We start from the raw sequence: 13,662 nt of genomic DNA, 5'->3' as shown, positions 1-13,662 counted from the left end.
AAAACTATGAAAGGATGATTTGACCTGGATTTTTTTTTCCTCCAAGTGAAGCCAGTTTTCTCCGCCCTAGAAAATATGTCCCAAGGACTATCTGTCTTTGAACTGCGCACTGTGCCTGCCAGGAGAATGCAACTGCCAAATATTTCCACAGGTACCTGAAGAAACTGGCTCACTTTATACAATTATTTCATATTGACTATTGAATTAAGGAAAATATCCAATATAGAAAAAATCCCAGTTTTGACAGAAGATACATGTTTTATTTTGAGAGAGTGAAATAACTAAATTTTTAAGGATACAGTCATAAAGTAGGAATCTAAAGGAGATATTTATGTTCTCCCTTATTATGGCAAAAGGAAAGAAGTTCAGTTTGTCTAAAAACAACAGATCATTAAGAACGTACATTGCAGATAAGGGTAAAACAGCTCAGATTTATGCTACGAGGAATTGTTGTGGTCTGCTCGAGTAACAGTCCTGCCTACCATTGTTCTTGCAATGATTTTTAATTCGTATTGTACAGAAATATCACAGATCTATTTTAAGCTTATTTAGTTTTAACCAAATTAGATTTTTTTCATCATTTCATTTGATGTTTATAGATTAATTAATGCTATAGTTTTCTGCTAGAATCTTGCACAGAATGGAAAAAAAAAACTATGAATATCTGGGGAAAATTTCCCTGAAATTAATTTACCTCTAATTAAGACATAATCCTACATTTTAAAAAAGAAAAGTAGATATATAAATAGAAAAGGAGTATTTTAAAAATTAATGAATTCTGAATATGGAAGGAATTAAAGGTTTATCTTTTAAAAAGGCCAGGCCAGGCTATGTCTGGTTTTTCCACTTGTTTTAAAACTTTAGTCCTGCCACTCATGCTCTTATACTCACCCCTACCATAAAGGAGCCACTAACATGAATATAAAATAATCATGGATATAGTAAGTTTAACTAGTGTTTGTATAGTAGTGTTTTAAGCATTTAACACATATTAACTCATCTGATATTTATGACAACTCTGTAAGTTTGGTATTATCACTACTTTGCAGATGAGGAAACTGAGGCACAAAGATTAAGTGATTGGGCCAAGTCCCAGAACTAGTGTATTCAGGAGTAACTTAGGCATTTCAACATTTCAATGCCAGGGTTTTCATGATCACACATGGTAGAGGCAAAGCATGCAAGGTCCCTGTTAGACTTTTGTTTTCTTATCCTTTTATCTCAAGGATGCTTACCTGCCTGTTTATAATAATATTGTCACTTTACACATACACCTTGGAAACTCAACCCTTTACATTTACTCTCACAGTCTTCTCAGTGGTGACCAATGATGTTTATTTAGATTTAATTCCTTAAAACTTGTCAAAGCCTATTCCTTTCCAAAGTTTGAGTATGTAAGAGTAAACCCTGGAAACCAAGGCCTGAGTCAAGGCTCCTTCTTTTCCCAAATGGCATATTCAGTTAGTAGGAATCTACCTTTTCCTCATCAATAGTTTCATTTTCTTTCCACCAAAAAATTCTTGGAATAGTTTTTTGAAAAAATTTTAAATAACTTATAATAAACACGTATCATATAGAACATGGAAGTGCATTACAAAAAATCCACGGACTTTTAATTTTTAGGTAGTATCCATTTTATTGATTTATTTCTGTTCTTTAATATTTTCATATATGTAACTTATTTCAGTATTTAATGGCCCAAGACACAACAAGTAAATGGGATAGTCATTCATTCTTCTGCTTCATTAATGTTGAATGAAATTTAGAAACAAACATGTCACTCTGCTATTCATTCTTTCCTTAGAAAATAATACACTCAACCATAAACTATTAATAACTGTTATTTTTTATTTTCATGTAATGAAATTAATAGATTAAAAGTTAAAATCTAGAATTTAATCTAGAATTTAAGATGAGGGAGAAAATTATGTTTTGTTTTTAGTATTCTTCTAAAGCAATGAGAAATAAGGTTTACTTAAGCAACTGGAATAAAATAAAATTCTGCCAATGTCAATCTGTTATTCTAGCAAACTTAATAAGCAAATTGGAGCTCTGCACAGTTAACGTAATCAATGTTATGCAATCAATAATGAAAACAGCCAAAAACACTGACTAAACCTTGCCATGGCCAATTTAGTCCCATCATCTTGACATATCACATTGGTTTTCTAAAACAGTTTTCTTCCTGATGGATGCTCTGAGAACTTAAAATAATTCATTTAAGGCTCTGCAGTAACAATTCACCTCACTCTGCCTTTGACTTAAAAATGTTTATGCATCTTCCATTAACTCCTAGGAGAAACTCACTTTCTGAAACATAACAAACTGGGGCTAATCGATATAACAAAGTCTTCACAGTCTTCTTTTGATATACAAGGTGAAGATGCTTTTACAACCATTGGTATTTGACACAGTACAATTTTTCCATATCTAAATAACTGCTTTATGGACAATTGCATGTTATTTGAATGTGTGATTAAGCTTTTGAAATTAGGGCCTTTGATTGGCAAGGAAAAATAAATTTATTCCAATACAAATTCTAAGGCTACCTTTAAAACTGCAAAAACTAACAAGTGCATGAATGCTATCTTAAATGCAGCTTCAGATTTGTATTATGAAAATTTTGTTGTATAGAGAGTAAATGTAAATTTGTTGCAGCTAGATACTGATCAAAGAGCAAATAGGTAAGTACTATGAAGCAGAAAATTTGTGGCCTCTCAAAATTAAATTTTTTCAAATGACCTATTAATAAAAGTGACCAAGAATATTTTCTTTAATTATTTTACATAAATATAAAGCATTTGGGATATTTAATTCAAAAGTATTGAGCTACCAGAATCATATGATCTGTAAAAAAAATGTATCACTTAAATTACAAATAAGTTGAACATTGAAATATATCTAATATTTGGATTGACTTTTATTACTTGAAAGTTGAGTAGTCACCATTTATAATTTTGAAAGAATTAGTATGGTGATCTCTGTGTGCTTCCCATATTCCCTTTTAGGAATAAAAGTCAGACTCCCACAGCTGCTCCCAGTGCTGCTGTAGAAAGCCCTCAGCTGTCAGTTCCATATAAGAACTGCAGGACTGCCTCATCAAAGTCCTGGGACAGTCCTCATTCATTGAATGGTTAATTTTGTCAACACTTCTTTTTTCCAAGGTTTATGTAAAGTTATGCATGGATATAACTGACTCAATCCTCTTGCCCAAATTGGTAGAATTCTAAAAAGTTATTCCAGCTTCAGATTTCTCTGTGGTTTTGGTGGAGCTTCTCTTGAAAGCACATAATGCCTCAGTTATTTTCCTTTGTTTAGTCTTACTTCCCTTCCACATATATTGATCCACTACCACGCCCTATTAAACTTCCTGCACAGTCACATCCATCTCAGAGTCTGCTTCCCAGGCAACCCAACCTACGGAGGTAGATGTTAAAGCTGTTAAAAAAATCAAAGTACTTTTCCAATTCTGCATCTACATAATGTATATTTGTATATAACAGCCTAGACCTTGAAATATTAATACTGTTATTAGTTATCTCATACGTAAAATAATATAATAATAATCCAAATAATAAAATTAACATGTTCAGAATAACAATATGGTAAAAACAGTAGAAAATATTTCTTTATCTCTATATCCATATCTTTACCCCTCTTCCATGTTCAATCTCTACCTCTCCATGTACAACAGTTCTAACTAAGCATCAGATTATTTATCACCTATAGGTTGTAATCAGTGGAAGCCTGATACTTGTAAATGGATAGGTAGTCTATTCTACTGTTATGATTGCTTAGTGGTTTTAAGGTCAAGAGATTTATTTTAGCGTGAGCGCACACATGCACGTGTGTGTGTTCTGCATCTTATTTATAACACTTATTGACAACATATTAAAAATAGAAATTATCTTAATGGTTTATAACCTTTTGAATCCATTACTAATGTATGTGTAGAATACATATATCCATAACTTGCAATTAAAAAATAAAATTATAAAATATTTTGTATTGTTTTAAAAAGATTATTTAATAAAAGTAGCTAGGTGGCTGACATCCAAGTTAACATATCTTCGTGTAAACCCTCTTCCTAAGCAGCTACTCTGACTCAAGGCCACTGCATGAGCTAAATGGCACTCTAAATTTTAAGCCAGCAATGCCATTTTCTTTTTGTTGATCCACTAGAATTAAGAAAGATAGAGCCTAATTAGTTGATGATGGTAGGTACTTGAACTAAAAAGCATGCTGGGTTGAAAGTGGAGTTGGCTTCTGTCTAAGTAGAGGAGGCTGGTAGAAAACAAGAAGCTGAAGAAGGTAGGAGGAGATAATGAGTCAGGAAATGAGCCCTAGAGTAACAGTCCAGGATCTCTTCCTGCTAAGGCTCTGAGGTCACCCTTACTTCGTCCTATATTATGCTTGATTTGTTTATCTTTTCCTGGGTTTCAGTGAATTTTTACAAAATTCTATTTTGCTTGAACTAATGTGAGTAGGTATCTCTTCTTAGTGATCAACCATGGTCTAAATAGATAAGTTACAGAAAAGAAATTACAGATAATGATGCCAAATATGAGTAATAATTTATATTATTAGGCCAAAATATATGTGAAACTCAGCTATCCTAATCAGAAATACAATTTAATTCTGTGTTCATTCAACCTGTGTAAATTATACAGTTTCAAAGGATTTGACAACTTTCAACATTCTGTCTTCATCTATGTCCTCCAAAGATTCAACTTTATATTCTGGTAATGTGTCTTTTCACACCAAACTTCAAAGAAAATTGTTGGATGTGATTTTTTCACGTTTATCTTCATCTATTATAACCATCTTTTAAAAATCAAAAATAGTAACATTGTGTGTCAATTTATTATAGCTTATAATTTGATAAAAATTAAGAAAACTCATGGTGTATCTCTGTATATAGGATGTTCTGTGAAATAAAAATAAAATACACTTGCTGAATTCAGATGAAAATTAAGTTTATATTCATCATTTTATTAAATTTATTTTCATATAACAAATTATTCATTCAACTGAACTTTCTCTTTTACCTAATTTTCAAGCTTGCTTTATCTAAAAGCAAAGCATTACATTTGACTTACTGTCATTAAACCACATCAAAACTGACTCTGCATATCTCTGCCAGAGCAAAGCACAATGATTGTGTTTCCTGATAGTATCCTAACTCTGAAAGGTCTTTTCAAAGAGCTTTGCATTTTAGATGAGTTAAGCAGATATTTAAACTATAAGAAAAAACACATTTTCTATCACTCAGTAGCTGGGATTTGTTCATCTTACTAACATATTACTATTTATTGTTATGAAGCAAAAGCAGAGCTCTCAAAACTGGAGATGTGGGCATTTTAATTAGAGACTAGAGAAATATAAAACTCTTTGATGCCAGGAGGCTTTTCAGGTAGCCCCAGAAGCTTGTGATGCAAGAGTACATTTAAGTACAAAGACAAAGGCCACAGAGAATACAAACAAAAGCTAGGGAATGTGAGCAAATTATTCTGGCTTCACTCACAAAAACAAACAAACAAACAAACAAAAGGTCCAGGAGACTAAATTTTTGTAAGTCTCACTCCTGAATTGGTGCAGTACATTCAATTATGCTGGCATGAGAGGACAACTAACTGAGAATCCAAGTGTGTGTTAAAAACAAAAATAAAATCAAGTCCAGACAGTTGTGGGATCAATCACAGCATGCTTTACAACCATGAAAGCTGATTAGGGGGTTTCCACTTAACCATGGACACTCTCTGTTTAGTCAAATCAGCATATGCAGAAACAAGATGGTAGAAGAGTAAGTGGAAGCTACACTAACCTCCTCCCAGGACTAGTCTGGACTTACAATTTAATTTTGGAGAAATCATCTGGAATAACCAACCGAACACCAGCTGGAGAGAAGTCTTATAACCACAGAGAGACAGAAAAGGCCGCTACATCGCAACGTGACCGGTAGGGAGTGCGGAGACGCGGAAGGGCTGGCTGGGCTCACATGGGTGGCAGCTGAGGGACTGAGAAACAGCTCAGCAGCCAGGGGTTCCCCCTGAGAAGGGCAGGGTCTAAACCCCCAGCTGGGCTTCCCAGCCTACAGCAAGAGAGTGGAAAGTAAAATAGTATCCAGCTCTGAAAAGCAAAAAGCCACAGGGTTTCTTGCTAACCGGAGAGAAACAGCTGAAGAAAAAGAGCTCTTAAGTAGATCACATACAAAAATATTTTGGCCCCCACTTGTGCTGAGCTCAAGCAGAGGGAAGGCAGAGAGGACTGGAGACGCTTGAGGAGGGTTTGGTGTGGTGGCTTTGAGGGGAGAGCTGGGGAAGCAGCCGACCACATCCCAGTGCTGACTCATCCCCACACTGCAGGCAGACCATTCCCCCCCTCCAAGTGGCGTCAGCCTGAGGGGAAGCAAAAGCCCTGCCTACAGGAATTAAGCTGCCACACCCACGGTCCTTAAACCTGATGGCTAATCACAGATTGAATAGATTAAGAACCAAAGGAGTCAGACAAAGGTAGTAGATCCCTGGAAGTCTCCAACAGGCTGCCTAGGCCCAGACTGGTACAGGATCTGATGCCACCAGGGGCAGATCCAGGAAGTGCAGATCATTCTAAGAAGCACCAACAAACAATAGGAGTCACAAAAATGGAGAGACAGAGAAACAACCCCCCATCAAAAGGAAAGGTAGAATCCCCAGAAAGAGTGCTAAATGAAATAGAGGGGAGCAAACTATCAGATATAGAATTCAAAACATGGATTATGGAGAAGCTCAATGAGCTCAGCAGAAACTACAAGGAACTCCAGAAAAACTATAAGGAACTTACTGAGAATTACATCTGCATGAAAAAGGACATGGAAGCTATCAATAAGAGCCAGGAGGAAATGAAGAATACAATCTCTGAATTGAAGAACACAGTAGAAGGAATTAAAAGCAGGCTAGAGGAAGCAGAGATTGGATCAGCGAGCTGGAAGACAATGTAGACAAAAACTCCCAGACAGTGCAACAAAATGAAAAAAGACTGAACAAGACCGAAGAGGCTCTAAGACAGCTGCAAAACAACATGAAACGTAATAATATCCATATCATAGGAATTCCAGAAAGAGAAGAAAAAGAGCAAGGGATAGAAAACCTCTTTGAAAAACTAATGACAGAAAACTTCCCTAACATGAGGAGAGAAAGAGTCACGCAAGTCCAGGAAGCACAAAGGGTCCCAATGAAGATGAACTCCAACAGGCCCACTTCAAGACACATCATAATTAAAGTGGCAACATTCAAAGACAAAGAGAGAATCCTAAAAGCAGCAAGAGAGAAACAACTAATAACATACGAGGGAGCTCCAATAAGGTTATCATCAGATTTCTCAGCAGAGACACTATAAGCCAGAAGGGAATGGCAAAAAAATATTCCAAGCAATGAAAAACAAAGGCCTACAACCAAGAATACTCTACCCAGCAAGACTCTCATTCAAAATGGAAGGTGAAATAAGGAGTTTCCAAGACAAAAGAAGGCTAAAAGGATACATTTCCACCAAACCAGCATTGCAAGAGATGCTAAAGGGTCTGCTTTAAGAAGATGAAGAAACAGAGAGAGACAGAGAGGAACACGAATACGAAGGGGGAAAATGACAATGAATAAGTACTGAAAGAAAGAAGGAACTTCTACCATGCAACAACATGGATGGAACTAAAGAGAATTATGCTTAGCGAAATAAGCCAGGCAACGAAAGAAAAATACCTTATGCTATCACCTATCACGGGGAACTAATGAACAACACAAACAAATGAGCAAAATTGAACCAGAGGTATGTAAACAAGGAATAAACTAACAGTAACAAAGGGGGAGATGGGAGGCAGAGAAGGGGTAAGAAGGAGAAGGGTCTAATCAAAGAACATATATAAATGACCCATGGACATGGACAACTGGGTGGGGACTAAATGTTAGAGAAGGGGGGTCAGGATGCAGGGAAGCAAGAGGGGGGAAATAGTGGGAAAACTGTAATGGAAAAAAATTTTAGTGGGGGAAAAAATAAAAATATAAAGAATGGAAATGCAAGTTCAGTGAGTATTAGAAGGACAAGGATTTTCCTTCACACTGTATATTTTTCTCCCTATCTTATCCCTCCAGAGTTTGGCATTCTAAAGAAGTAAGTAATGACCTAAGTTTCTTGGCATAAAATTAATAAGACCAGTTGTTAACAGAGTTTTTATTTTTTACTAAGACTTTGACTGGAATTTCATGCCTAAAAGAGACATGCTTGGGCTCTGGTTATTACCAAAAAGCCCTGAGGAACTGAGATTGACTTTCAAAGGTAATAAAAGGCCATGAGATAAAAAGCCTGGTACCTTGGTTGGATGTGCGGTCCATGGCAATCTTTCCAGGGAAGGAATGAAGGTTGTTTTCCTGAAAGATGGCTAGAAGGGACCTTAAGGCACAATGGAAAACCAGAAGGACTTGGAAAATACAGGTGTGTAGAGACAAGGCTGAATGCCAGGTATGTGGTTCTGCTTCTGTGCCCTGAAGGGCAGACTGAAGGTCACCCTAAATGTTCCTTGCGTAAGTTCCAGCAAAGCAGAACTAAAGATCATAAGTGATCATTTGCTGCTCCTGTTGTGTTTATACAAATGAACAGGATAAATTAAAAATGGACTTAATGCAGTCCCTTTAATGACAAGGAGGGTAATCTTAGTGAGAAAAATTGTGATTCAAGGAAAATCACAATGCTCAGTGGTAGACTATAAAGTAGTGCAACTAACCGTCTTAAAAGTTTATTTTCATTTAAATTTGTTTTCATTTGAAAGTTAAACTATGTCTGTGGTATTATCAAAGATGTTTGATTTACAGGCAATAAGAATGTCAAATGCCTTGCAACTGGATGTCTTTCCGATAAGACAGTCCTACAGATTTAGAGACTTGTATGTGGGTTATGTTGCATAAATTAACATGTGTTTTCTGTTTTCAAAGGCATAAGCCTATGATCTCATAACCTGAGTGATTTTCTGTACCTATAGGCCTCGCTTAATCCTGTCTGCATTGCTGCCTCCTGAGACTCAACAATTTGACTGAACTAAGTGGCTGGGTTGGTGAAGAATGGGATGGTCTGTGGGCTTCACTTTAAAACTGGTTTCTCTTTTCTGTCCTAATGGCTTGGACAGAAAGAGACAAGAGGTCTGAGAGGAGGGAAACCTAAAATATTTCCCTCATCCCAAACTAAGTATAATGGGCAAAAGGGTTTTGGACAGGTGAAATGTACCTGGCACACCTTCCTCCAAAGAAGCCCTTCTTTTTCCTAATGTGGGACATTGAAAAATTAATACCTGTCTTTTGTCATCTAGTGGTTATAGATTGAATGATATCTTTTAACCCTGTTTCCAAATCTGTTGCCTCCAGAATGCAACAAGGATGCCAGCCTATTAAGCATGCTGTTGTCCAGGGACAGCCAACTGACCTGGAGTCTGCACGATCCTTCCCCATGTAGGAAGGCCACCCTCTTCTCCACACCCCCACTCTTATTAGGGATTTCTGGACCCAAGGGTAGGTAGGACGACGACCATGTCCAGCTTGAAGCAGCTAGAAGAGCTCGAGACCTTTGCCCATTGTCCTTTATAAGATTATAAAGGGTCTTAAATCTGAGAGGGAGGGATTGTTATTTTTTATTGTTAAAATAATTAATTAACTAATTAATTATTTTAAAAAAGACGAAGAAGAAGAATATATGAAAGAGTGAGGCAGGAGAGCTTGTATGTATGACCCATGGGCATGGACTTGGGGGGGTATTGTTGGGGGAGGGGGCGTGCTGGGCAGAAGGGAGCAAAGGAAAAAAATTGGAACTATTGTAACAATATAATCAATAAAATATACTTAAAAAATAACATATGCAAAAGCCACAAGGTCTGAAAAACATGGCAGAACTTAGAGTGGCAGTGAGTCTCTCTACTTAGACAGTAGATTTGTTGGCAGTTTGGGGGAAGGGAGTTAGGTGAATGTACAATCATCAAATTGTAGACGGTTTTACCTTCCATGTATATTTTGATTTCCTGTGAAAGGCTATTGGATATCTTTGAAAGTTTTTCAATGTGCTGGTGTAGCATGGCCAGTTTTCTAATGTAGGGGATCATTAAAGTAGGAAACATTTAGAGGATAGGAGATCCAGTTGTGATCCTGGTGTAACAGGTTGAGTAAAAGATGAAGAGTATTTGAACAATGAAATGACACTACCTAGAAAAAGAGGAGGATGTAAGAGCTAAAAGAGATACAATAGTATTACTTGGCTACAGTAAGCTGGCTATTTGGGATGAGGGAAGCTGTACATACCAGTAGATAAAAGCAGAAGCTATTTAGGTTTAAAATTATCCTCAGAATTTATTTGCTTTGTGGGTTTGGCCAAGCTTTCTTTTTTGTCTCTGGACTTAATTTCCCTTATCTGTAAAAGTTTGTAATATTAATTAACTGTCTTATAGAATGTTGTGAAGATAAGTCAAGTCAAAATTATAAATCACTTAGAACAATGCCTAACTTAATAAATGTTAGAAGTAACTTTTTAAAGGAAAATAGTAAATGATATCCTGCATGAAAGACAGAGAAGGTAGAATAACTGCCACAAATTTTTAAAAGACAATGTAAGTGACTAAAAATAAGTGAATATGTAAGTGATTCACCTCTAACCATATCTAGACTCTAAATAAGCTCATTTCCCAGTGCCGTTGTCTGCATGCATGTCATTGCAGAACATTACATCTGTCTTCATTCACCTCTCTTCTTCCTTTTGTCAAAACAGTTACTAAGATTTATTATTTCTGAAAAGAAGAAAACTCGGTCACTTTTACATTGGCACCTACAAGTCTCAGTCACAGGTGTCATCATAACACGTCTAGGTTAATGGTAATAGTTTTGAGCTGGTTTGCCTATCACACCTACTTATTGTGAAACTTTTTTTTTCTTCTTTCCATTTTTATTTGCTCATTAATGTGCAAGAGAAACTTGTGAGATTTAAAATATAGGCCCTTTTACTATGTCACCTCTCCACTGAAACTTTTCCGTATAATCTATTTTGACTTTAATACTGTCGTCTCTAGACTTTCTTTCTGTTTTGCCTATGAATCATTTGCTTCGCTCTTCTGTTCACCTCATCCTCGCCGTTAAGTTCCTCATTGTCTCACAGACATTCACGCTGTGTCCATCCTGCTTCAGGACTCATGTTTTTCTACTTGCCTGAAAGACACTTATAACTCCTCAACCATGTAAAATACCCCAAGACTATCTATTCTTCTAGAGTGAGAGCATCAACTCAATTTAGAAGAGTGAAGAATAGTTATGTATTTTGAATGAAGAATGCTGCTATTTAAATTGGCTCAGAGGTTACAGTCAGAATCCCTTTGACTATGTAAGGTCTTTTCAGAATCTGCAAATCAGTCACAGGCCCCTGTGACAAAATTTTGCAGTTCATTGTACATCGTGTGCAAGTCAAATAATTTCATATAGTATTGCCCTCTAAATAAATAACAAGACTTGAGGGTAGCAATTGTAATTGTGCTGATTACTACCACTGATACAGTGTCCAGCAAATGCAAGTGGTAATGTATATTTGGTTGAACCAGGATTTGAGACACCTCTCAGAATACAGAAGTGACAATGAATTATAAAGTTATAGGAGTGAAGACTTCTGGCCAAGATGCAGGTGTAGACAAACATGGTGCGTCTACCTCCACAACTAAGAAGGAATACAACTACCTCAAAACTAGAAACAACCAGAAGTTCCAGAAAATCAAACTGCATGGAAGTCCAACAAAGATATAAAGAAGAAATACTCATCCAGACAGGGAGGAGGGGAGGAGCTGGGCGGAGAGGACAAGGTGTGATGGTGGCAGCAGCGGCGGCAGTGGCAGGCTGGCAGAAAGCACAGTTATATGTTTTAAAAAGTCAGGAGGGACAACTGGGGAGCATTCCCAGAACCTCACCAGACCGCGCAGCTCACTGTCCCAGCACCAGAAAAAATCAAGCCTCATTGCTTCTGACTATGCAAACCAGTGGGAGTTGGGGCAGAGGCAGAAATTGCCAGTCTCTCAGCAGTGTCCACTTGTTTAAATGGCCCGCACAGTCCTAGAACATCCACAGGCCCACCCGCTCTGGGAACCACAGCCAGGGCAACTAGAAGAGCACCACTTTTATATGGAAGTGGGTGAAGTGCCTGGAAAGGGGAGAGTGCTGAGCATGTGGCATTGTTCCCTCTCAGACCCCTTCCCCACATACAGCACTACAATGTGGTGAAACAGTTCACCCTGTCCTTATGAATCCCTAAGGCCCAGCCGCTTACAATGTAACAGGAGTGACAGCTCTACCTGAGACACGGAGGCAAACAAACACAGGAGCCTGACGAAATGAGGAGACAGAAAAGTATGGCTCAAAAGGGGGAACAGATCAAGGTTCCAGTGGGAGAACTAAGCAACAAGGAGATAGCCAGCCTAACAGATGCAGAATTCCAAACACTGGTGATAAAGATGCTCATAGGCTTGACAGATATGCTTGAGTACAGCAAACACATAAGAGAAAAAATGAAGGCTATGCTAAGTGAAACAAAGGAAAATCCACACAAAACCAATGGTGAAGGGAAGAAAACTGGGCTTCAAATCAATAATTTGGAACATAAGGAAGAAGACATCAGTCAACCAGTACAGAATGAGGAAACAAGAATTGAAAAAAAAATGAGGAGAGGCTTGGGAACCTTTGGGACAACTTTAAACGTGCCAATGTCTGAATCATAGGGGTGCCAGAGGGAGAAGAGGAAGAGCAAGAAATTGAAAACTTATGTGAAAAAATAATGGAGAAAGACTTCCCAAATTTTGCAAAGGAAATAGACATACAAGTCCAGGAAGCATAGAGAGTCCCAGGCGAGCTGGACCCAGAGGGGACCAAACCAAGACACATCATGATTAGAAAGCCAATGGTGAAAGATAAAGAGAGAATCCTAAAAGCAGCAAGAGAGAAGCAGAGAGTTGCCTACAAAGGAGTGCCTATAAGACTATTGGCTGATTTCCCAAGAGACCCTTTGCAGGCAAGAAGGGACTGGCCAGCAGTATTCAATGTGATGAGAAGCAAGTACCTACAACCAAGATTACTCTATCCAGCAAAGCTATCATTTAGAATGGAAGGGCAGATGAAGTGCTTCCCAAACAGGGTAAAGTAAAAGAGCTCACCATCACCAAGCCATTATTAAATGAAATGTCAAAGGGACTTACTTAAGAAAAAGAATATCAAAACTATGAACACTAAAATGACAACAAACTCACAAGTATCAACAACTGAATCTAAAAAATAAAAACAAAATCCAACTAAGCAAACTCAAATAGAAACAGAATCATAGGTATGGAGATTATTTGGAGGGTTATCAGCTGGGAGGGTAAAGGGGAAGAAATGGTGAAATGGTGAAGGGATTAAGAAGCATAATCAGTTGGTACAAAATAGACAGGGAGAAATTAAGAATAATATAGGAAAGGGTGAAGCCAAAGAACTTCTATGCATGACCCATGGACATGAACTAAAGGGGGTGGGATTGCTGGAGGGAAGGGGAGTACTAGGCAGAGGGGAGCAAAGGGAAAAAAAAATGGAACTACTGTAACAATATAATCAATACAACATACTTAAAAAATAAATAAATAAATAATAAAAA

The sequence above is a fragment of the Furipterus horrens genome, unplaced genomic scaffold, assembly GCF_987537825.1.
Source record: "Furipterus horrens unplaced genomic scaffold, mFurHor1.1.pri manual_scaffold_6, whole genome shotgun sequence".
NCBI classification, from domain to species: Eukaryota; Metazoa; Chordata; class Mammalia; order Chiroptera; family Furipteridae; genus Furipterus; species Furipterus horrens.
The sequence above is the reverse complement of the archived record's forward strand: the minus strand, read 5'-3'. Positions refer to the sequence as shown.